The sequence below is a fragment of the Leucopleurus acutus genome, assembly GCF_964270905.1.
Source record: "Leucopleurus acutus genome assembly, chromosome: 11".
In the NCBI taxonomy this organism is placed as follows: domain Eukaryota; kingdom Metazoa; phylum Chordata; class Mammalia; order Artiodactyla; family Delphinidae; genus Leucopleurus; species Leucopleurus acutus.
The window spans coordinates 36065833-36092706 of NC_139152.1; the positions used below are offsets into that span (position 1 = coordinate 36065833).

At 36.8% G+C, this 26874-nt stretch overlaps 1 protein-coding gene across 3 annotated transcripts in view; it reads left to right on the forward strand.

Annotated features, from left to right (window-relative positions):
* The window catches only part of TMEM117 (transmembrane protein 117), a gene marked incomplete at both ends in the record, with an annotated part of 515344 nt that overhangs the window by 216290 nt on the left and 272180 nt on the right, over window positions 1–26874 (forward strand). The window lies entirely within an intron of this gene.

Genomic DNA, 26874 nt, shown 5'->3' on the forward strand with positions numbered 1-26874 from the left:
CTAGCCGTGGCGCTCTAGCCCCCTTCAGGCGGTGTTCATGCCGCCAACCTCGGTCCTCTCCCTGCGATCCGACCGAAGCCTGAGCCTCAGCTCCCAGCCCCCTCCCGCCCTGGCGGGTGAGCAGACAAGCCTCTTGGGCTGGTGATTGCTGGTCGGCACCGATCCTCTGTGCAGGGGTCTCTCCCCTTTGCCCTCTGCACCCCTGTTGCTGCGCTCTCCCCCATGGCTCTAAAGCTTCCCCCCTGCCACCCCAGTGAAGGGGTCTTCCTAGTGTGTGGAAACTTTTCCTCCTTCACAGCTCCCTCTCAGAGGTGCAGGTCCCATCCCTATTCTTTTGTCTCTGTTTTTTCTCTTTTCTTTTGCCCTACCCAGGTATGTGGGGAGTTTCTTGCCTTTTGGGAAGTCTGATGTCTTCTGCCAGTGTTCAGTAGGTGTTCTGTAGTTGTTCCACATGTAGATGTATTTCTGATATATTTGTGGGAAGGAAGGTGATCCCCATGTCCTACTCTTCTGCCATCTTGAAGGTCTCCCCCTCAAAGAGCTCTTTAACATTGTAGGAAAAGTGACTCTCCTCAGCTGGATATTTCATTTCAACACCATTTATGACACACAGCTGGTTCATCTGTGGTCAGTCATTTGTGGCAGAGGATGTACTCTGTGGGCAACTCAAGAATGTATGAGTGATTGGATGAACCACAGGGAAGGCATTTTCGACTCAACTTACAATATCTTTGCTTTTACATGTTTCAATTCCAGTGTTTAAAGATATATCAATATATTTTGAATAAGGCAGATCTGATGAACTCAACATAAGATTTTATAAGACCAAGGGGAGACACTACAATATTCTTCATCCTCAGAGAGGTACTTTTAAAAATGAATTCAAATTAAATGCAGTAAAGGAGTTCTTCTGTAAGTATATGCTGTTTTGGTAATTCTGTCCAAGATACCATTTTAGAACTTTTAAAGCCATATGAGAAACACAATAAATTATTTTGAATGTCATGCATAAAGATGATGATAATTTTTAGAAAGAGAATTTTCTGAAAGAGAATAACTTTATATCTAAGCCAGGTTCAGTAAACTATGGCTCATGGGCCAAATCCCACCTGTTTTGGTATGACCCATCAACTATGAATGGTTTTCTCATTTTTTTTAAAGTTAACATTTATTGAATATGTATTCCACACCAGGTGCTACATGTCTTAACTTACTTAATCTTCACTATACTCTTATGAGTTTAGCATTATCATAATCTCCATTTATCAATGAGGAAACTGAAACAGAGAGAGCCAGAGTTGCCCAGCTAGTAAGTGACAGAGCCAGGAGATGGGCAGTTTGACTCCAGAATCTGTGATTTCAACCAGCATACTATACCACCTCTGAAACCTAAACTCCCTAGTGTGTTATGTTCTTTTACTGCTTGCTTTATCCTTATTCTTCAATAGCTCTCTCTGTATATCTTTGGCTCTAGACAAATGAAACTCTTTTCCATTGCTAATGTGTCTTCTAATCTGTGCAGGCTGTGGATTGCCACTGAGGTTTGTCCCCCTCACTGGAATGCTCTTAACCCATCTCTATGTTTTCAAGTCCTGACTGCCCTTCAAGCACTAGCTGTTGCTAGTAATAACCAACTAGAAGATGCTCTTCATAGTAACACCAAAACCTTTATCAACCAACTAAACAAAGAAGATATTTACAGAATCATAGGAGAAAATTTGAATAACTGGAATGGTATTCACATTTTTAAATGGCTGAAAAAAAAGAAAAATAATATTTCATGCCACACAAAGTATATATGAATGAAATTTCAACGTCCATAAATAAAGTGTTATTGGACTACAGCCATGCTTATTCATTTATGCATTGTCCGTTACATAGTGTCTGTTGTGTGTGGCTGCTTTTATGCTGAAATAGTGGAGTATAGGTGCTGCATAAGGGAGAATCTGTACAAAACCTAAAATATTTACTATCTGGCCCTTTACAGAAAAAGTTTGCCAACTCCTGTTCTAAATTACTTAGTTTCTGATCTTGATCTGCAATTGTATAATGAAAAGGTAAGTAGTTTTTAAGAGTTAAACTGGACTTTATGTCATAATTATTTATGGGCTAATATTATGAATGCATAATTGTAACATGTTTGATTGTGTTGGCATTTTCATGTTACGTAGTAGGTTCCCAGTAAATATATAGTTTTGAAGACTTGTTTAATTTAGTCATATTTGTCATGTCCCTGAAGCAATTAATGACCATAAATTTGAAAACAATACATTTGTGAAATCACAAACCATATTTGTGCCTGATTTAACCCAGCTAAATGTAATCCTAATTAGATGCATGGTGTTCTAGCATTCCTTGTTCCCAATTCATTTTTTATGGTTCTTCTATGCCATGCAGTATTAAAAATATGTGCAAATCTCTATAATTCTCACTGAGAGACAGAAGCTTCTGTGATCTGTAATCATCCAATTATACATAAAGAAATTGATTTGTAAAAATCAATAGCTAGATGGCCTTGGAATATAAATCTTAGCTTTCTGCTGTAGAATGGCTTTCTTCTGTTGACACCTCTCTAGGTTCTAAGTCTGAGGCTTCCATGATTATTGATTATAATTATTTTTAAAGTTAATGACTCCCTTGTGACTGCTTTTGAGGCTGGAGTAAGTCCAAAATGCAAAACTTCTGACTGAGTTAGTAAACAAATAAATCTCTAATCTTATCAAGCTGGTTCTTTACTGGAAGCTGTGTAAATTAGAAGCACAGTGTCTCACAATTCCATTAATAAAATCACATCAGCATAATATAATAAGTCACATATATAACAGTGAGGTTTTGGAGCCAGTGCCACCGTTACTGTGAGAGGGAGTTAGTTGTATAAATCTTAATCTGAGAAACTATTAAAACCTTTTCAAACAGACAGGGATATGAGAAAAACTTTTCTAGGTAAAGACTATTAAAATATTATTTAATTTCTCTTTACGAAATCTTCAGCTGTATATTTGAGATATAAGATCATTTGAACAAAAGTGACTATTTGCTTATATGTAAAATAAATAGAATAATTCTCTTAGAATGACATTGATACCACATTAATCTTTATTTACGCTGTTTCATATAAAATCAAAACTGTACGCATGCTACTTATGGGGTGTCTGGTAATGTAGAAAATTTGAGTAAGTGCTAGAAAAGGATTTAACAATTAACATTTTTAAGGGTCTCTTAGTCTAAATTCAGTTTTTTCACTAGGAATATGTGAAACTTAATTGACACTTCTGACCACTTTAAATGACCTCTAAGTGTGTATGAAGTATTTTCTATAAGTTTTATAGCTACTGTTTTCTATAGGTTTTCTGTTTCAAGTCAATCTTTCTATAGAGCTATAGCCATAGACATTATAAAATGTTTTTCATACAAATAAAATAGTAAATATCACATTACCTGTTCTTAAGTTTTTTTCACAGCATTTATAGATGATTAATCAATAAAATATAGTTGGGGAAAATGAGTTATGTAAAAGTACTTGTAGGAAGTAAAGGAGGAAAGTTAGAAATAATTACAACTATGAAATGATAATTATGTAACATGGTGTTACATGTAAATCTTTAAAGACATTTAAATATACCAATCTACAAATACAGAATAATGCATTCAACATGCAGGCATGTTATACAGCACAATGATATAGTGAGTACTACTGCCCACATCAAGAATCAGAACACTAGTATCCTGGATCCCTTCAGACATTATTTTGAATGTTGTTTTTATTATTCCCATGCTTTTATTTAAAAATAGTTTTATGGGGAATTCCCTGGGGGTCCATGGTTAGGATTCGGTCCTTTCACTGCTGAGGGCCAGGGTTTGATCGCTGGTTGGGGAACTAAGATCTCACAAGTTGCACAGCTTGGCCAAAAAACACCCCAAAGGTTTTATGTATCATAACCCCCCCTCCCCGATTGCCAGTATTGCTTATCTTTGAACTTCTTTTGTAATTTGTTTTTTCTGTTCCTGATACTGTATCTGGTGTTATTTCATTCATTTTCTCTGCAGTAAAATATTCCACTGTGTGAATATACCACAAACTATTTATCCATTATCCTATCATTGGACATTTGGGCAAGTTTGTTTTTTCCCCCTATTTTATACTGTGCTGCTATGAATATTAGTGTAAGCATCTTTTGACATTTGCAAAAGTTTCTCTAGGGCATATAATGAAGAAGAGTAGTTTAAGCTATGGAAGATCATAGTTTACCCAAATAATGACTTTACCATATAATGACACATTGTTTTTAAAAATACTTATGCAAATTTATCACCAGCAACATTCCATTTGATCCACATCCTCACTAGCACTTGATATTGTCAGAATTCTTAATTTGTGCCAATCTATTGGGTGTAAAATGATCTCATTATAGTCTTAATTTTCATTTCCCTAATTACTAATGAGAGTGAACATCTTTATATTTTTATTACTTTTACATATTCATTCATGAAATATCTTGTGTCTTGTCATGCCTTTTGACTATTTTTTCCCTCCCTATTGGGTTATTGTCTTTTTCTTATTGATTTGTATTAAAATGCATTTTCCTAAATAAAATTACCCTTAAGTACAACAAAAGACACCAGCAAAATATTTTGGAATCCAACAGAGCTTCAAAAAATTATGTGGATTCTGTAAAGCAGTGATAATTTTTATTTATTTAAAATGGTCTCCAACAAGAGAATGCTCATCTCTGATTAAATATTATATTCAAGGGTAGATGATAGAGTAAACCGTATATATATATATATATTAATTAGAATTATGTTTATGTTTTTTAAACCCAGAACTAAGAGTGATCTTTCATTCTAAAGCCTTTTAATTCTAATATATATATATATTATTGGGACAAGCTGAGTACTAAACTTGGCTTGACACTTTTATTTTATGTTAATTAATTATCGTTTTTACTTTGAAAAGTCTTCCAATATCCATTGAATTAAAAAGTTCAGCATGATAACTACTTAGGTCATAGCTATCATATTTTTAGGTCTTTTTTATTTTTAATGCTCTTGCCAGCAGTATATCATCATGCCATTGTCAATGGTAACGTAGTGTCAATATAAAAGCTACTTAAACACTATTATATTAATTATTGTAATTATTTAAAATACAACTTTAAAATCCAGTTGTGCTCTAAAGTGATATTTCAACTGTAAGAGGAGAGTGTATTCTTTGAAGCATGAGCTTTCCCTGTTAGGTGTTTTTCGTTCTTTCCTTCATCTGTATCAGAAAAGGTCACTATCCGGGGATAATTATTCACTTCACCTTTTCTACCTGGTGAGATGGCTTGAATTCCCAAGACCTTTTCTTTTCAGTGCTTCTCACTGGATCTCAGGCCCCCATGCTAAGTCTAATTTATTCGTTGACTTCATATGTTTACAGTAGCATAACAATGAGTGTGTTGGATTCGGTGCCGAAAATATTCTCCATGCTGTTGCTTCCTATATAAAAGAGCACTCTGCTTTGCTGGTATCATCAGATATTTAAACCAGTGCTCCCCAGATGGGGTGAGAGTTCATCTTAAATCCAGTTTCTGAGGAGTAGGGAAACTTTATATGGGAGAACTTCTCTGAGACTTTTGCTTCTCCGTACCATCTAATATTAGCAGAATTTCTGAAAATTACATTCAGTGATTTCTGTGTCTAAGGTGATTGTGAAGGTTAAATGAAGTCAGTGCCTGACATGGAGTTAGTGTTCATTAAGTGTTACCAATGAAGAAAATGATATTGCTTCTATATTATTTACAAATTTGATGTATACCATGTTTTTCTATTAATTCATAAGCCTGCCTTACTAAACCTCTATTTTAAATATGAGCAGCTCTTATTTTATAGTTTTTGGGGGGCTACCTTTGGACTTGTATTATTACCCATAATCAGCTGAAAACTAATTTGACAGAGAGTTTGTCTCATTTCACAGATAATAAATGCTTGATAAATATTGTTTTGGTTAAATAGTAAAGGATCCATGTGTATTTATGTCATAACCACAAATTTAAGAAATGTGGTTAGCCAGTAGAAATATAGCATGTATTCACTTGAACTTTTAAATAAAAATTGTATTTATAAAGCCAATATCATTTCAAAGTGGCTAGTGGTTCTGGGGGCTCTGTTATAACCACATTCTCTGGTTCACTATCACTAAATTATCCATTGGGTGCTTGATCTGAGTATACTTTCAAAAGTGGATCACCTCCAGCTTTCTCTTGCAGGGATTCAAGAGTCCATTTTCAACAACACAGAAAATAGATGGACAAAGATATATTAGGGAAAAGCAAAATGGTGCTTTCTAACCTGTGAAAGATAGTTGCGAATAGTAAATTTTAGCCCATGTATATTACCTCACTGAATCTGTACTACTTCAAAATTATATAAGTTCTCTTCTCACTGGAAGAGAGAAGTGATCTTCTTTATCCCCATGCCTAATTACTTCTGAATATAACAATTTTAAAGCGTGTAAACATATTTTTGTCCCCTTCCTGTGGCTATCTTTTCCAGAGAGAAGAAAGAGAAGAAATAAAGTAGAGGTTATTTTAAAATTGTAACTTCTTCCGGAGTCACAGTTTTTGGAGCGAGAGAAAGAGAGAGAGAGAGATATTAAATTTTCCCTAAAACCATTGTGGCATGCCCTAATTCTAGCCTTTTTATTGACCTCATCTTTATCAGACCTTTCTGCTAAAGTAATCTTTATTATAGTCTTTTCTATGGATTTCAATATAATCTCTCAGGTTACTCTGCAATATGAAGTTCTAAATTACATGAATTCTTCTCCTTTACCAAAGTTCCCTTCTATAAGTCATCTAAAGAACAATTTACTCCCAAGCATCAGTTTTAACAAAGAAGAGTGATCCAGAAAGCTAACAGCAGGGGAAAATGGAGCTAGTCTCTGCCGTACTCTTATTTCAGTAGGGTACTGAATGTTTAAAATGCTTTGGCTTGGGGTATCCTGGATGTTGCTTCCAACGCTTGACTTCTGCCTACATCCTACTTTGGTCCTGTTTTCCATTCCAAAGCTAGGTTTGTTCTCCATTCTGGCTTCAGATTCAGATTCTATTTAGATTCAGACTTGTTTGACATCCTCTGCTTCTGGCTCAAATCACAAACAAAAATCTATCTGGATAGATCAGAGATTCAGATGTTTGAGGGCCATTTGTAGGCAGCTGTGTTGTGTAATTGAGATTTTGGTGATTCTTACAATATCAAACAAAATAGTGAAGCCCAATTTTCCCCCCAGTTTTATTGAGAAACAATTGACATACCTCACTGTGTAAGTTTAAGGCATACAACATGATGGTTTGATTTACATATATTGTAAAATGATTACCACAATAGGTTAAGCTATTATCTTATCATCTCATCTCATACAGGTACAATAACAAGAGAAGAAGAAAAAAAAAGAAAAATAATTTCTCCTTGTAATGAGAACTCAAGATTTATTCTCTTAACAACTTACCTATATATCATACAGCAGTGTTAACTATAGTCATCATGTTGTACATTACATCCCTAATACTTATTTATTTTATGACTTGGAATTTGTACCTTTTGACCACCTTTCTCCAGTCCCCCCACTCCCCACTGGTAACCACAAATCTGATCTCTTTTTCTATGAGTTTTTTTTTTAATTCCACATATAAGTGAGATCATGCAGTATTTGTCTTTCTCTGTCTGACTTATTTCACCTAGCATAATGCCTTCAAGATCCGTCTTTGTTGTCGCAAATGGTAGGATTTCCTCATTTTTTATGCCTCAATAATATTCCATTGTGCATATATATATATATACATATATATATGTATATATATATATAAACCCCACAGTTTCTTTATCCATTCATCCATCAATGGACACTTAGTTGTTTCCATGTCTTCTCTATTGTTAATAATTGAAGGACAATTTTTAAAAATAGTTTTCAGTTTTGTCATTGTAATGTATGAACACAGTATATGAGGCCAAACAATACTTTTGGGTTATTATTACAACAACCAAGATCAAGTCTTTTTTTTTTTTTTTTTTTTTTTTTTTGCGGTACGCGAGCCTCTCACTGTTGTGGCCTCTCCCATTGCGGAGCACAGGCTCCGGACGCTCAGGCTCAGCGGCCATGGCTCACGGGCCTAGCTGCTCCACGGCATGTGGGATCTTCCCAGACCGGGGCATGAACCCATGTCCCCTGCATCGGCAGGAGGACTCTCAACCACTACGGCACCAGGGAAGCCCCCAGATCAATTCTCTTTTTTTTTTTTTTTTAACATCTTTAGTGGGGTATAATTGCTTTACAATGATGTGTTACTTTCTGCTTTATAACAAAGTGGATCAGTTATACATATACATATGTTCCCATATCTCTTCCCCCTTGCGTCTCCCTCCCTCCCACCCTCCCTATCCCACCCCTCTAGGTGGTCACAAAGCACTGAGCTGATCTCCCTGTGCTATGCGGCTGCTTCCCACTAGCTATCTACCTTACGTTTGGTAGTGTATATATGTCCATCCAAGATCAATTCTTGAGTCTTGTTTCCCAAGGCCAACAACTTTTGTCTCATTTTAATTGAATTAACATGTATTATTTATATTATTATGACTTTATAAATAATATTGATTGTTAATATAGATCTCTTCCTATTCTAACTCTTTTTACTTTTGTCTGTGCCATACATACATTTAGTTCCAAATTATGTCTGATTATGTTACTAATTTTACCAACAAAAAGTAACTCAGATTTTTAATCAACATATTATATTTATCTATGAAATACTTTTTTAAAAAATTTTATTTTTTTTTAAATTTTATTTATTTATTTATTTATTTGTGGTACCTGGGCCTCTCACTGTTGTGGCCTCTCCCGTTGCTGAGCACAGGCTCCAGACGTACAGGCTCAGCGGCCATGGCTCACGGGCCCAGCCGCTCCGCGGCATGTGGGATCTTCCCGGACCGGAGCACGAACCCGCGTCCCCTGCATCGGCAGGCGGACTCTCAACCACTGCGCCACCAGGGAAGCCCAAATATATTTTTAAAATTTATTTATTTTATTTATTTATTTTTGGATCTGTTGGGACTTCGTTGCTGCGTGTGGGCTTTCTCTAGTTGCAGCAAGCGGGGGCTACTCTTCATTGCGGTGTGCGGGCTTCTTATTGCAGTGGCTTCTCTTGTTGCTGAGCAGGGGCTCTAGGCACGTGGGCTTCAGTAGTCACAGCACACAGGCTCAGTAGTTGTGGTGCATGGGCTTAGCTGCTCCACGGCATGTGGGATCTTCCCGGAGCAGGGATCGAACCTGTGTCCCCTGCATTGGCAGGCAGATTCTTAACGACTGCACCACCAGGGAAGCCCTAAGTGTATAACATTTAAAGATATTTCTTTCTTCCTCTTTAATCTCCACATATATTTAGCAAAGGAGCAGTGTGCGTTTTATTTGCTTATAAAGTCCATTTAAGCATCTCTAAACCTATATTATAAAACAGTAGTTCTCAAACATTTTAATATCAGAACTCCTTTACATTCTTAACAATTATTGAGGACCCCAAAAGTTTATTTTAGAAAATTCTGGAAAACATAAATGTGCACAAGCACACCATTCCATCAACTGATAGAGTGATGATGTCACCATATACCACTGAGCCTCAGGAAAACTCCCTGGTACACTTGAGTTAATCAGAATGAAAAGTCAAATAACAGCTTATTTTAGTTATAAAAATAGTTTTATTGCAGAGCTAAAAGGGTCTTGGTGTTTCCAGGTACCCCTGGACAATATTTTAGAAACTGCTTGTATAAAATGTGAAGTGGTAGTAACAAGAAATATTTGTAGATTAGCTTGAAGTTTGCAATGTGATTTAACAAATGTTTTCTATTTGACTCCCCCCAGTAGCACTGTGAGATTATGATTATGTCATTTTACATGCAAGAAAAATTATATTCAGGGAAATTAAGTGATTGGCTCAAGGGAGCTCAACGAGTAAAATTAAACTCAATTCTTCCAACTACAGAGCCTGTGATTTTTTCCATTATAACATATTTCCCCCAAACTTGTGTAACCTAAAAATTCTCCATGAAGCTAGGTTAGTTGAGTTATATCTGCTTCCAGCACAGCCTCTGGAGCATGAGACTGATTAGAATCAGAGCTGAAGTCTCCATTAAACTTTTGAGAGATCCTGTGATGTCTCATCTATCTGGTGCTGGGTGACACCTGAAAGGCAGATTTTGTTCATGGGTAACCCACAGATTTGGGGGTCTTCGTTAGTTGGATCCTGGGATTATATCTATCTCGAGCCTAAATTTTTGCCTTAGAATGTACCTGTACTTTTCAGAGAGTCCTGATAGGCGCAAATGGTTTGTAATTGGGCTACCACTCAGGGTCACTGGATACGTGGAGAGACTTGCTAAGATTTTCCTAGGCCCCAGCACTAGACTCAAATGGCTGATGGCCAGGAGCAAAAATATCAGATACTGTTTGCCTGGGAGATGGCCCTGATGTATTTATCTCTTTGGAGGACTGCACTTTCTGTACTGTCTTTAAGCTTTAACCTTTGGGCAAATCAAAATGACAGCACCATACACCATGTACATCAAAAAAAGGACAGGATCAAAGACCATTCTTTATCTCTGTTGCTGCTCAGGGCTTTGATTCTTCAAGTAATAAACATGAAGAAAATATGGATCACAGGTGTAAGGAACACAAGTATGTGCTGGGTAAGAAACTATAAATAACAATGTTAAATTTTCTTTGAAATGAATGAAAAGGAAGGATGGCTTTACAGAGATGGTGTAAAAAGCTATTTGACTATTTTCTTTGCTCTGAAGTAAACTGATCTAGTTAGATGAAATAAAATGCCTGCTTTTTACAGGTAATAAAATGGTAATATTTTCTAGACTATATCTTTCGTTTGTTTTACTTGTCTGCTAAATCAAAGCAAAACACACGAAACAGTAACCATCATAACAAAGCTCTCTTCTGCTGACTGTGAAGAGAAAGTCCCATTTCTTCACTTGGCCTTTAGGTACTTTGTCATTCTTGTGCCCAGCTCAAAACCACCATTTCCATGTGGTCACCACTTCTTCAAACAACCACCCCACCACTGTAGGCCAGGTGGGTCTCTGTATTGCTCCAGCCCACAGATTCCCACCCCTGCACTTTTGCTTGTTTGGTTCCTTTGGCTCAGAGTACTCCTCCCTCATTTCCTCCCTCCACTGATTTCTACCCATTCTTTGACCCCTTCTTTATCAGTCCAGCGCACAGCAATCTCTTCTAGAACAGGGGTTGGCAAACTTGTTCGGTAAAGACAGTAAATATTTTAGGTTTGGTAGGCCATAAGGTCTCTGGTGCAACTACTCAATTCTGCTGTTGTAGCACAAAAGCAGTCTTAGATAATATTTTAAAAAGTGAGTCTGGCTGTGTTCCAATAAAATCACGTACAAATAACTTGTCATAATTATTTATAAAGGAGCCATAGTGTTCCAACTCTTGTTCTTGAGCATCTATTATGATTAGTGATCATTTGTCATGTACTTTCTTCTTTTCTTACTGTTTTCATGTATTTATCCGATACTTACTCAACTAGACCATAAGCTCCATGAAGACAACCTTATTCTTTGTATTCCATACATCTTTCCTGGGACCTTAAACATGACATATATTTGGATATTTGTGGTTTACCTAAATACCCTTTTAAATCAAGAAAAAACCCTTGATCCCTCTTTACTTCCATACTGTTGCCTTTTTGTTTGTGTACTAATTCTTAATGTTGCATTTATATGTTGGTTCTTTGCTGAGTGCAGGCACCAGCCCATGCTGAGTTGTAGTGTATTGCTCTCTATGTTAAGACATATATTAAAGATCAGGATAAATGCTTTGACATGTATCCTAAGAAAAGATTTTATGACTTATTTGCTGACAGAATGGTTATGATAAAACCTCTTGCTTAGCCTGCCAACATAACATTCATTTCTTAGGAGAACAAAGTACCATAGGTTGGCCTCCTGAGAGAAAGCCTGCTGAGTTTCACCATTTAATAAAATACAGTACACAGTGTAATTTGTACAATGTCAAACTTCAAAGAACAATTTATAACAAGAATGTTTCTATTTACAGCATGCCACTGAGGAAGGGATAATAAAATGTCAAGTTTGACAATGTCCACTGATTGATATTAAGGTCAGAAAGGAAAATATTTCTATTCTCAGCATCGCAGAGTCGGTTGGCACAATGGAGGGCAGAATACAATCAACTTTGTATTCTTTCCAAAATTCAAGCCTTTGGAATGGACAGCAGCCTAGATGTTATATTTACCCAAGAGAAGCTTGAGTAGAAAAACAGAAACAATTGAAAATTGCATGTTACCAGGTTTTCTCCCCTCTCTGTTAGCCTGGAAAATTTTCTGATAAATGTAGTCCAGTCATAAGTTTTTATTCATGCTGTATCATAACAATCTATTTGGATATGTTAGCTGTTCCTTGCCAATACTATACCCACATTCTCTGGCAACAAAGATGGGGTCTGAGAAGATTAATTGTAAGCCATGAGATTTGTAGAACTGAGGAGGGGGCAAGTATAGCTGCCGCAGGTACACAGGAGATACTGAGCTCAGATGCCTCATCTTGGAATATGAATTAGCATGATTCACTGGTAGCAAAGAAAGGTTACTCCAATCACAGTGAAGCATCTGATATGTGTCAGATACTTCTCTTTATAATAAAATAACACAGAGCTAAGTCATTCTCATATCAGTGTGTGGGATTAAGTGCTCAACTTTGTGAGGTCCTTATTGCATTCTGAATTCTTCACATGTTGATAAAATCATAGAATTTCTGGATGTATATTTCTCACTCACACCTTCTATCAAGATGTTGCTGTCTCAGAGTAAAACAGTGAGCAGCTAAGCTCAGCCCCATGGCCCAGGTATTGAGGAAGGGCTTGAAACCCAGAACTGGGGGCTTTCCTGAGTGATGTATGATGAGATCAACTCACCTAGGAGGTGGAGGACGATGTGCTTTAATGCTGGCTTATGTAGATGACATTACTTTAACACCACCTAGGGAGCACCCAGAGGCATTGAACACCCAGAGGCATTGAAATTGCATCACCTTTCACCCCACACATAGGAGTGTGGTATTGCCAGTAGAATAACCATTGTGGAAGCCGATTCACAGGAACAAAAATGTTGAAATCATTCAGAAGTAGCCACACACAATAGAAAACCAGAGAATTCAAGCTGTGTGGAAGAGTTTCAGCACTTTCCACGTAGAGACTGAGAGGCTGAGTATTAGTTTCTCACTTTTTTTTTCTGCTAAAGTTATTGAACTTGAATGCTAAGCCAGGGGACAGACATGAGCAGAGTAAGATAACCCCTGTGCACATGGAGCATACATTACAAGCAAATAACTTTGTGGTTATGATGTTTTTAGGTGCTGCAAAGGAGGAGTAAAAGTGCTTTGAAAGTCTATAATAAGGAGAATTGACCTGACCTAGTTTGGAGCAGGGTTGAGGGCAGGAAAGTTCTACTGAAGCAGTGACATTTAAATTGCAGTCTGAAAGATGACCAGAAATTAGACTGAGATGGGGATAAGAAGAGAGGGCAAGTGTTCCAGGGAGAGGGAGAGAGCCTTTGAAAATTCAAGATGAGCATGATGAAAACGGAGCTGGAGGAATCAGAGTCCCTGACTTCAGACTATACTACAAAGGTACAGTAATCAAGACAATATGGTACTGGCACAAAACCAGAAATACAGATCAATGGAACACATAGAAAGCCCAGAGATAAACCCACGCACCTGTGGTCAACTAATCTATGACAAAGAAGGCAAGGATATACAACGGAGAAAAGAGAGTCTCTTCAAAAAGTGGTGCTGAGAAAACTGGACAGCTACATGTAAAAGAATGAACTTAGAACACTCCCTAACACCATACACAAACATAAACTCAAAATGGATTAGAGACCTAAATGTAAGACTGGACAGTATAAAACTCTTAGAGGAAAACATAGGAAGAACACTCTTTGACATAAATCACAGCAATATCTTTTTTGATTCACCTCCTAGAGTAGCGGAAATAAAAACAAAAATAAACAAATGGGACCTAATGAAACTTCAAAGCTTTTGCACAGCAAAGGAAACGATAAACAGGAAGAAAAGGCAACCCTCATAATGGGAGAAAATATTTGCAAGTGGGTCATCAGACAAAGGATTAATCCCAAAGTGTATAAACAGCTCATGCAGCTCAATATTAAAAAAACAAACAACCCAATCCAAAAATGGGCAGAAGACCTAAATAGACATTTCTCCAAAGAAGACATACAGATGGCCAGAAGCACATGAAAAGCTGCTCACCATCACAAATTATTAGAGAAATGCAAATCCAAACTACAATGAGGTATCACCTCACACCAGTTAGAATGGGCATCATTAGAAAATCTACAAACAACAAAAGCTGGAGAGGGTGTGGAGAAAAGGGAACCCTCTTGCACTGTTGGTGGGAATGTAAATTGATACAGCCACTATGGAGAACAGTATGGAGGTTCCTTAAAGAACTAAAAATAGAATTACCATATGACCCAGCAATCCCATTACTGGGCATATACCCTGAGAAAACCATAATTCAAAAAGACACATGCACCTCAATGTTCACTGCAATAGCCAGGTCATGGAAGCAACCTAAATGCCCATTGACAGACGAATGTATAAAGAAGATGTGGTACATATACACAATGGAATATTACTCAGCCATAAAAAGGAACGAAATTGGGTCATTTGTAGAGATGTGAATGTATCTAGAGACTGTCATACAGAGTGAAGTTAGTCAGAAAGAGAAAAACAAATATCGTATATTAACGCATATATGTGGAACCTAGAAAATGGTACAGATGAACCGGTTTGCAGAGCAGAAATTGAGACACAGAAGTAGAGAAGAAACGTTTGGACACCAAGGGGTGCAAGCAGCAAAGGGTGAGGGTTTTGGTGTGATGAATTGGGAGATTGGGATTGACATGTATACACTGATATGCATTAAATGGATAACTCATAAGAAAAATAAATAAGTAAATAAACAAATGAATCATAGAGGCCAGGATACTTCTCAAGGGAAATGGAGGGTGTCAGCACAGGCTTCACAGTTTTGTTTTAGGTCAGTCCTAATGTTTACAGTGAAAGTCAGACAGATATGAATAAAAATCATTTTTTATTTTCAACTCAACTATAAGAGGTTCCTATTTTTTGCTGGGAAGTTATAAATCAACCACATCACTGAGAATCAGTTTGTTTTCATTGAATATGATCTTTTTAAAAATGTCATTTCTGTGATGATTAGTGATATTAAACTTTTTTTTTGTATACCTGTTGGCTATTTTTATGTCTTCTTTAGAGATATATCTGTTCAAGTCCTTTGACCATTTTTTTCTCCAGCTTTATTGAGATATAATTGATATATAACATTGGGTACGTTTAAGGTGTACAACATATTGATTTGATACACATATATTTTTTAAAAATATTTATTTATTTATCTATTTTGGCTGTGCCTGGTCTTAGCTGCGGAATGCAGGAACTTTACTTGTGGCATGTGGACTCAATTGTGGCATGCATGCAAGATCTAGTTCCCTGACCAGAGATGGAACTTGGGCCTCCTGCATTGGGAGCTCAGAGTCTCACCCACTGGACCACCAGGGAAGTCCCGATACTCTTATATGTTGACAAATGATTACCACCATAGCATTAACCTTTGCCCATTTTTAAATTAGGATTTTTTTCTATTTAGCTGTAATAGTTTCTTATATATTTTGGAAATTAACCCCTTATCAAATATGTGGTTTGTGAATTTTTTCCCCATTCCTTAGGTTGCCTTTTCACTCTGTTGATTGTTTCCTTTATTGTGCAGAAGCTTTTTATTTTGATGTAGTCTCATTTGTCTATTTTTGCTTTTGTTGCCTGTGCTTTTGGTATCATATCCAAGACACCATTGCCAAGATCAATGTCATGAAGATTTTCCCTTATGTTTTCTTCTAGCATTTTTAGTTTCAAGTCTTCAGTTTCCATTTTAATTTATTTTGAGTTGATTTTTGTGTATGGTATAAGATATGGGTCGAATTTCTTTCTTTCTTTCTTTCTTTCTTTCTTTCTTTCTTTCTTTCTTTCTTTCTTTCTTTCTTTCTTTCTTTCTTTCTTTCTTTCTTTTCTTTCTCTCTTTCTCTCCTTCCTTCCTTCCTCATGTAGAAATCCAGTTTTCCCAACACCATTTGTTGAAGGGACTATCCTTTCCCCGATGTGTATTCTTGGTGACCTTGTTGAAGATCAGCTGACCACATATGTGTGGATTTATACCTGGACTCTCTATTCTGTTCCATTTGTCTCTATATCTGTTTTTATGACAGTCCCATTCTGTAAAACCATAGTGAGATATCACCTCATAGTGAGATATCACCTCATCATAATTAGGATGACCATTATCAAAAAACAAGAAAAAACAAGTGTTGGTGAGGATGTGAAGAAATTGGAAACCTGTGCACTGTTGATGGAATGTAAAATAGTGGAGCTACTAGGAAACAGTATGGAGGTTTCTTAAAAAATCAATAACACAACTTACCATATGTTCCAGCAATTCTACTTCTGGGTATATATCCAAAAGAAAATCAGGATCTCGAAGAGATATTTGCACTCTCATGTTCATTGTATCATTATTCATAGTAGCTAAAATGTGGAAGTAATGTAAATGGTCATTGATATATATATATATATATATATATATATATACACACACACACACAAATACAGATATATTTATATATATACACACACATATACAGATATATATATATATGTATAATGGAATATTATTCAACCTTTAAAAAAGGAAATCCTATCATGCAGCAACATGGATGTATCTTGAAGGAATTACACCATGTGAAATAAGCTAGTCACAGAAGGAAAAAATACTGCATGACTCCAGTTATATGAGGTATATAAAGTAGTCAAACCCATAGAAGCAGGAAGTAGAATGGTGATTGCTGGAGACTAGGGGTAGGAGGAAAATAGGAGTTGGTGTTCAATGGGTATAAAGTTTCAGTTGTGCAAGATGAAAATATTCTAGACATCTTCTGTACAACATTGTGCTTATAGTTAATGATACTGTATTATACAATGAACAATTTGTTAAGAGGATAGTTCTCATACTATGTGTTTTTTTACTGAAACATTTTAAAAAAGAAATATCACTAACTCATTACTTTATCTTGGATGCTAGTAAGAGAGAACCATCTGAGGGACAAAGAGGTTTAATACCTATGAGAAAATGAATTCTTCTTAAAAGAAGGCATATAGACTGGATGACCACTTAAGATTCCTTTAGCTATGGGTTTCTATGATATAAGAACACCTCTGTTTGAAGAAGTAGGAAGTGGTTTGCATATCATTAGGAATGCTATTTCTAGTATAGGGGTAATTTAGTAATACTAATTTACTAACAGAGTATATTAATATACTAAGGGTGGCATTTAAAGCACTTATGGATAAAAAATCAAGGAGAATGAAAGGCAAAGCATAAAAGGATCTACTTTAGCTATGTCATTTATGATGTATTATGGTCCTTGTTTGATACATGACTGTAATAAAGCATTGCCATTCAATTAGAGTAAGTTAACTTTAAAATTAATATTGTACCTATGCTTGATTCCATTTAAAGGGCTGGAGAAAGGGAAGAGGATTTTGAGCCATTCACTATGCATTAGCTTCAATGACAGAATATAAATCATAGTAAGTCATGGGCCTCTGCCCAGTTCTGATCTCTGTGTGGTGCATGTCAATGTCAAACTTTAAAAATGTGTACCTAGGTTAAAAAGGCATGCATTTGGTAATTGGACAGAAGTGAGTGGAATGAATAGGAGGTTAAAATCTGGCCCTTTGGAAATGTTTTGACACTTTACCCGGGAGCCTGCATTTATTAATAGTAATGTTTCCTAAAGTTTTATTTTGGCCAGCTTGCTGATTATATAGAAAGCCCCAGAAGGAGTGATGAAGGAAATACATTAGCGAAAAGTATTAAAAAATTATCTTTGACATCTCTAGCACAAAGATCAAGATCAGGTGGTTGATAAGAGAGCATAATTCAATCGATTGGAACATCCATTTTAATTTTCCTTTCTTGTGAGATATTTAATTCTTCCCATTCTTGTTATGAAGATACATCAGGAATTCCATTATTACTGAGAAAATCCATCCTGTGGGCATTCATTTTGATCTTTGAATTTTGATCTTTCTCAAAATTCACTCATTATCAATTAATGAACAGAACGAATCAGGGAAATAAAAAACACACATGTGTAAGTGTACATATATAGTGTATACTCAGTTGAAGAGAAAAAGAGAGAAGGAATTAAAATTTCAAAAATTCCTACTGTGCCAGGAACTCTGTTAGACACTTTAACTAGTTTATAAATAAGTAATAAATATTATTTGTCTGAAAATATGTGACATTCTTTAATATCTACATACTGTCACATTTGTTTTTTGTGATGTGATCACACATTGTGATCACACACATTGCAGTTGTGTGATCTTATCAAGAATAGTTAATTAATTAATTATTATATTACCATGATGATCAACTTTTTTTTGGTGGGGGCTGGTAAGACAAAAAATATATTCTTCAGACACTGAAGAGAGTCACTACATCACTACAACCTGTTCTTTCTGCTTCTGTAATGTGGTAAGCAGTTAAAGGAATAACATTTGTCTGTTATATATCTATTTATTTAGCATTTACCTATTGCATGTATATAGGTATATATACATACGTGTCCCACTAAAATAAATATTGCACAAACACATACCAGCATTTTAATGAAAGTCTGATCCTGAAGCATCAACATTTTTACTTGCTTTATTCAGTTTAATTTTTTTTTCTGTCATTTTGTGTATGGACTTTTCAAGACAGACAATTCCTTGGCAATAACATTGAGAAAAAATAAGCAAACTCATTCAATGACTAGGATTGGGAAGTTATCTTGCATGAAGTTCATGCTGAAGATGGTTTTGAATGAGGGGGTGGGTGGTTTGCAGATAGAAATTTGGTGGGACCACATGGAAATAAGTAGGAAAGTGAGATGAGAAATATAAATTATTTCTTAGATGCAGAATAGAATGGAGGTTGGACAGTGAGTATATGTCAGGACAGGAGTAGAAATGAGAAATGAAAGTGGGCTCTTAGATTCAAAGGAAAGCTGAGGAGAAGAAGCACTAGGGATAAAGAAGAAAGAGAGAAGAAAAGACTCAGCTCACAGTTTCCATTTACTTCCAAGTAGGTGATAATTCCCATGACTTAAAGATGGCTTCTCGATCTTCACCAGTCGCCATATTGGAATTATGTCAAACAAATAATCTGGACTAGGTCAGAGTGTTTATGGTGCTTGAGGACAGTTCACATATGCATCCATAATGAATTCTGAAATAAGGAATATAGACTGTCCCTCCTGAGAGTTCATATTTAGTCAGAGCAGATGTAGGCCAGCAGGTTCTATGGTAACATGATTGAATATTAACGAATTTGACACAGAATATGCATTGGTTAGCCTTGAAAAGATAGAAAAAGGTGAATTGAGTTCATTCAGCCCACAAATCTATATTGAATGCCTACCAGGTACCAGACATGGGACATGGTGATGAATGAACAAGAAGACAATGTCCTTGACCCTCTCACAGGTCTTAGAATCATTGAGGTATGGCCATTAGCATTCTGTGTGTTATATTGGGGTACTGTGAGTCCACCCCTAAGGGATGGAGCCCTTCATAGAGTGCTACCAAAATCAGGTTGTTGAGTCTTGAGGTCTGGGGCCCAAACCCTATGCTATCATCAATCTCTCAGGCTCTTGAGAAATAGCCAGCTTGGCCATTTGGTGATATCCAATATTTCTGATTAGCTGTTCTTTTTCTCTCTTAATACTTCTGGAAGGAATAGGTCTTATTCATTTCCTCCAAACAATATAGAGCATGGGTCTGAGAGATACTACTTTTCTTTTTTTAACATCTTTATTGGAGTATAATTCCTTTACAATGGTGTGTTAGTTTCTGCTTTATGACAAAGTGAATCAGTTATACATATACATATGTTCCCATATCTCTTCCCTCTTACGTCTCCCTCCCTCCCACCCTCCCTATCCCACCCCTCTAGGTGGTCACAAAGCACCGAGCTGATCTCCCTGTGCTATGCGGCTGCTTCCCACTAGCTATCTATTTTATGTTTGGTAGTGTATATATGTCCATGCCACTCTCTCACTTTGTCACAGCTTACCTTTCCCCCTCCCCATATCCTCAAGTCCATTTTCTTGTAAGTCTGTGTCTTTATACCTGTCTTACCCCTAGGTTCTTCATGACCTTTTTTTGTTGTTGTTGTTTTTCTTAGATTCCATATATATGTGTTAGCACATGGTATAAACCCACGCACGTATGGTCACCTTATCTTTGATAAAGGAGGCAAGAGTATACAGTGGAGAAAAGGCAGCCTCTTCAATAAGTGGTGCTGGGAAAACTGGACAGGTACATGTAAAAGTATGAAATTAGAACACTCCCTAACACCACACACAAAAATAAACTCAAAATGGATTAAAGACCTAAATGTAAGACCAGACACTATCAAACTCTTAAGAGGAAAACATAGAGGAAAACTCTATGACATAAATCACAGCAAGATCCTTTTTGACCCACCTCCTAGAGAGATGGAAATAAAAATAAACAAATGGGACCTAATGAAATGTAAAAGCTTTTGCACAGCAAAGGAAACCATAAACAAGACCAAAAGACAACCCTCAGAATGGGAGAAAATATTTGCAAATGAAGCAACTGACAAAGGATTAATCTCCAAAATTTACAAGCAGCTCATGCAGCTCAATTACAAAAAAACAAACAACCCAATCCAACAATGGGCAGAAGACCTAAATAGACATTTCTCCAAAGAAGATATACAGATTGCCAGCAAACACATGAAAGAATGCTCAACATCATTAATCATTAGAGAAATGCAAATCAAAACTACAATGAGATATCATCTCACACCGGTCAGAATGGCCATCTTCAAAAAATCTAGAAACAGTAAATGCTGGAGAGGGTATGGAAAAAAGGGAACACTCTTGCACTGTTGGTGGGAATGTAAATTGATACAGCCACTATGGAGAACAGTATGGAGTTTCCTTAAAAAACTACAAATAGAACTACCATACGACCCAGCAATCCCACTACTGGGCATATACCCTGAGAAAACCATAATTCAAAAAGAGTCATGTACCACAATGTTCATTGCAGCTCTATTTACAATAGCCAGGACATGGAAGCAACCTAAGTGTCCATCGACAGATGAATGGATAAAGAAGATGTGGCACATATATACAATGGAATATTACTCAGCCATAAAAAGAAACGAAATTGAGTTATTTGTAGTGAGGTGGATGGACCTAGAGTCTGTCATACAGAGTGAAGTAAGTCAGAATGAGAGATACTACTTTTAAGTCAGCGACAGAATGGGTAAGCTCTTCTTTCTTGCTTCCTTTTAGTGGTTCTCTTGTGTCATTCCTTGATCTCATCTTATCCCAGACATCTTCTGCCTCAAGTATGGCTGGCAAAGGGCCAGCGCATCATCTTATGAGATGTCTATCTACTGTTCAGAGGTCAGAGTCATCTCGTGATGTGTTAATTTGCTTTTGACATTTGTTTCCAGTCCATCTGCTTAGAAGTCTGCTGTAATTTAGTTATTGGCAAAGCCAACCTCAGGCTATATCGAAAAAAAAGAAAACCTGAAGTTACCTGCGGTTTTCTAAAGAGATCATTAAGTAGAGCAGCAACTAATTATCCTTTCACAAAATGTCTTTTCTTGGTATCAGCATTTTTCTTTTCTTCTTATTTTTTAGAACTTGTGAGCACAAAATACTTAAATAGATTTGTGCCTGATGACTAATATCTATTTTTACCATTGTCCTATGCAGATCTCAGTGGTGTTTTGCTTTTCATGCACCAAATGGTATTATAATTCACAGTGGACTTGGTTGAAGAGATTAGTATTAGCACTGTACTTTTTCATCCAAATTTGAAATGTGAACACTTTTCTTTAGGGTGCTATAAGTACTGGCATATATGTTTGTTTAATTATTTCACCATTCCTTAGGTTTGTAAAAAACAATAACACAAGAGGATGTTTAAAATTTTAAAAAACAGGGTTTTGATTTTGTTTTGTTTTCAAACTAGCGGTAAACCCTGTTTCCATAAAATATGGTGAACCTGATAAAATCAGAGAGACTCTAGCTAAAGCCTGGTGGGCAGGTGAATTTGGTGGAATCCTGGCTTAGAACTCTATACAATACTGTTTTAAAATCTGGAGGTTGGAACTGCAATGTTAAATGCTATTGGTGGAGAGAAAGAAACGGTATATTACTTTGCCATATGTATATGGAAGAGCACTTTGAAAAAGTCCACCAAGACAAACTGGTATCAGTAGAAAGGCTAAAATGGACCTAGAAGCCATAGCAAATTGGGAGCAGAGCAAGCATATGGCCATGGGAATGCTAAGGACGGTGACCTGACACTGAGTTAAGGGGAACGCTAGTTACAGATTGCAGAGGAACATCGGAATCAGACTGCAAAAGCTTTCAGGAAGTGTTTAAAGTTGTATTAAAATTTGAATGATTCTTTTTGAGCAAAGGAATCAGGACTGCAAAGATAGTGACAGAGTTTAGCTTAATCCATTTATCCTCTATAATGGGCTGGACACAGTGCTAGGTACTTTCATATTATGTGGTGTACTGAAAACAATGCTGAAGCTAAAAACTAAAAACATGGGTTATTTCATGCCTCATAAACATGCCAGATGGGAATCACTAGCATTCTATTACCTACTAATATGTGGGGCAATGATATATAATGACCAATAGTGTTAGAATTGGGATTTATTCTTTGCATTTGCAACCCTGGTTATTTTTTTTCCGTATGGGCAGTGCTAGTAAGAGAGTTTGGAATATATAAAAATATCTGTACATTCGGAGACCAATAAATTCCATTTAAATATCCTAATCATCTCAGATTTAATGTACATATTAATGCTTAGATACTGGGTATTGTAGGAGTTTTTAGTGCCAGATTCATTCTATTTTTAGCTAAGTCTCACTCATTGCCAAGTACTGATGTGTTTTCATCCATAAAAATAAAATGCTTGATGATACTTTGCTCATATTCTGCTTATTCTCTTCTGTCTGTAACTTTTCCCAAAGCAAAACTCCTCTGCCCCTTCAGTCTCCCTCACATTTATCTTATTCCTTGCCACCACCGTAAAGCTCCCAGATAGTACAGTTTTTATCTCTGAGTATTTCCTTCTCAGCCCACTGCAGTTTGTCTCCTGCTCTCACTGCTCAGAACAAGCAGCCCCTCGGGTCACTGTGTCGACCCACCAAGTGCCGGTTCTGCAGCTTCTCGGCAGCCTCTGTGCCACTCTTCCTATCACTCCTCCGGCTTCTTTGACTGCTTGCTCTCAGTCTCTTTCATGGGCTCTTCTGCTTCTGTTTTTTAATGGCTCCTGAATGTGAGCCCACATCTTCCATTTCTGTAGCGTTTGCCTTAGTTTGGGACTCATCACCTCTCACCTAGTCTGTTTCAAGAGACTCTCAAAATCCTCACCGATTATTGGGCACAAGCCTCTCCCACCAGCTCCAGATCACACTACAAATGGTGGTCAGAGTAGTCACCCCTTAAAACAAGCCTGATTCTCCACTAGATTGCTCAAAACATCCATTGCCCAGTGGGTAAAACAAAAGTCCTTACCATGGCACACAGGCCCCCTGAGTCTGACTTCCCTTCTCCATCCCTGCCTCATGCCCCTTCTCTCTCCTCCCTAACAGGGGCTGATACCTCTGAACTGCACCTGCCCGTGTGTCTGTCCCCCACCTGGTCTGGGAGTCTCCAACACCTTTAACCTCTTTATGCCTTTCCTCGTCGATAACAATAAGGGTAACTGCAATGTCTGTATTAAGAAGAGATTGTGATGGTCGAAGGAAATGCTGCCTGTGTAACTGGTGAATTTCCTACAAGCACTGTATGATGATCTATACATGTTCATTGTGACTTCTGTTATTAGATAACTCTGCGGTGGGCTCGGGAGGGTTTGTAGAGAATGCTCAGGAAACCAATAAAGATAATTAAAAGTTTTGAAAATTAGAGCCATGGAAAACAGATAAACGAGCAATTATTCAGCCAAGGGAAGAAAAAGCCTAAGGGGAGATAGAAGAGTGAAAAATTATTTCCTAGAGGATAAACTCAGACCATTCTCTATGAATACAGAGAAGGAAACACAACAAAGCATGTAGGATTTATATTTGCCATAAGAAATTTATATTTCCCAGATAAGGGATTGGCTATCTAGAATTGTTTATTCATGAAACTCCAAAAATTTGTTTATCTATAGACCTAAAAAGATACATTTTCTTATGTCTAACCTTAGGTATGAAGTGGGCTGAATGCAGAGAATTGGATTAGGGCAGCGGTCCCCAGCCTTTTTGGCACCAGGGACCGTGGAAGACAATTTTTCCACAGACCTGGGTGCGGGGGATGGTTTTGGGATGATTCAAGCACGTTACATTTACTGTGCACTTTATTTCTATTATTATTACAGTGTAATGTATAATGAAATAACTCTACAACGCACCATAATGCTGACAGGAGGCGGAGCTCAGGTGGTAATGTGAGCAATGGGGAGCGGCTGTAAATACAGATCAAGCTTCACTCGCTCACCTGCTGCTCACCTCCTGCTGTGCAGCCCAGTTCCTAACAGGCCCAGGGGTTGGGGAGCCCTGAATTAGGGGATCTCATGAAGTCCTTTTTCCCTCAGTAAGTCTGTCTCTTTTTGCCCCTATCCAAACCCTCTGAATGTCTCTCTCTTGCTTTCTGTCTCTCTGCCTTTCTATTTCTGTTTCTTTCTCTGTTTTTCTTTCTCTTTGTTCTCTCCTCTTTCTCCCTCCATCCCCCAATATTTCTACCCCATCCTCCAGCCCCAGTATGCAGTATAAGCAAAAGTTTTTCAGAAATGGTCCAAACACTGCTCTTCTCCTCTTCTTATCTCAAGTTTATTTTATTTTTTGGTTGGCATTACAAATACTTTGGGTTAAAGGAAAATTTCTATTTCTGTAATGAGTTGAGGACAGAAAAGTTTTTATGATCACTTTCTTTGACAGTGTTATTTTCTGAGATCTTCCTCCTGCCGTATACTTTCCTCAGCAAAACTCCCTGTCTCTTCCTTTTGAGAAGATTTTTTCCTATATCTTCTGGACAGTGCATTTGACCAGAGAAGTGTAAAGTTCCTTCATTGCCTGATGTTAGAAGTCCAAGGGAAGGGACATTAATCGTAGCACTGCTCTGAGGAACACAGAGCCCTGCTCACCTTTGAGCAATATCTTTGAATGTCCCATTTCTAACCCTGGGATTTCGTAGATTGTAGCTGTTGTATCTTTCTATTTATGTGTGGACTTCCCTTCTTTCTTTTGTTGATGCTGGTGACATTCTTCTTTGTCTTTCTCTCATTAACATTGCCTCATATTTCTTCTCTGTGATTTTTTTCTATTCTTTTCATTCCTTTTTAATTTTCAGCCTTTGGGGCAGATTTCCCCTTATCTTGTTATGAGATTGGCTCTTCATGGATGTAACCTATGCTAGAATCCTATCAATCGGCCTGCTGATTGATCAGCACCTGCTACTGGAATTCACATGGCAATGAGGTGACAGATATTAAAGCTCATGTTATATGTGAGAAAGTCATATGGCTGAATTGATACAACCATTTCTCTTTTCTCTGAGCAGGGACAATATCTCATCCTTGACTTTTTTATTAAGTGTTTACTAGATTTTCCCCTTAAGCACTTTAGAAGTTAAAAGGTAATTTAATTTTGTTCCTTTTTTTCTTTTTCTTTTTTCTTTTTTTTTACTAACTCTCATGTCATAGTTGAAGAGAACAATCTAGTGTCCATTATCACAGGTTCATTGTGACCCAGCAAACCCCAGAACTAAACCAAACTCTAGGGAGAAGAGTGAAATTGGCACAGCTCTTGAAGGGCAGAAGAGAGGAAATTAAGATAACAGAAAGGATCAGTGGTCACTGTAAGCAGTGTAAGTTTCCAATGTATGAATGACCGCTCTGGACTACCATTTCAACAGGTGCCTCCAAACATAAGCTGCCCTGGAACAGTTATTGGGAACTGAGTGTAAATAATGCTGCTGTAAAGTAGAATTATTTGTCAATATATTAACTGTAACAGCAAAATCAAGTCACTTAAATTATAGCTTTGTGTTCCCTCCCTCTATCCTTTTCTTCATTTTTTAAAATTATTTTGAGCACACACAATCAATTCAATCAAAATTATATCATTTAAATGTTTTCAGTTAAGTAGGGTTTAGGTTGTATTTTTCATGTGTGTGTCACAAATATTTATCGAGCCAGTACCATTTGCTAAGTGTTAGTAAATTATCTTATTTATTAATTCATTTAAGCCCCACAAAGGGCCTATGATTTGTATTATTATCTTCATTTTAAATATATGAAAGCAGACACAGTTTTCTAAGAGGGTTAATAACTTGCTTGAGGTCAAACATGACTATAAGTGACAGAGCCTAAGATTTTTGGAAATTGAACTCCAATTTTCTTTCTATTATACCTTAGCTGTTCCAGTGGGTCTGCTGCTTGGAATGACAATTATATATTGTTATTATGGTGAATAACAATTATACATCTGGGAAAGTACAATTGAAGTATGGAAAATTTCTTCTACAGGTTTATTCAAAACAAATTAATACTGACACCAAATTAATAATTGACAAATAATAGATATTGAGTATTTTGTT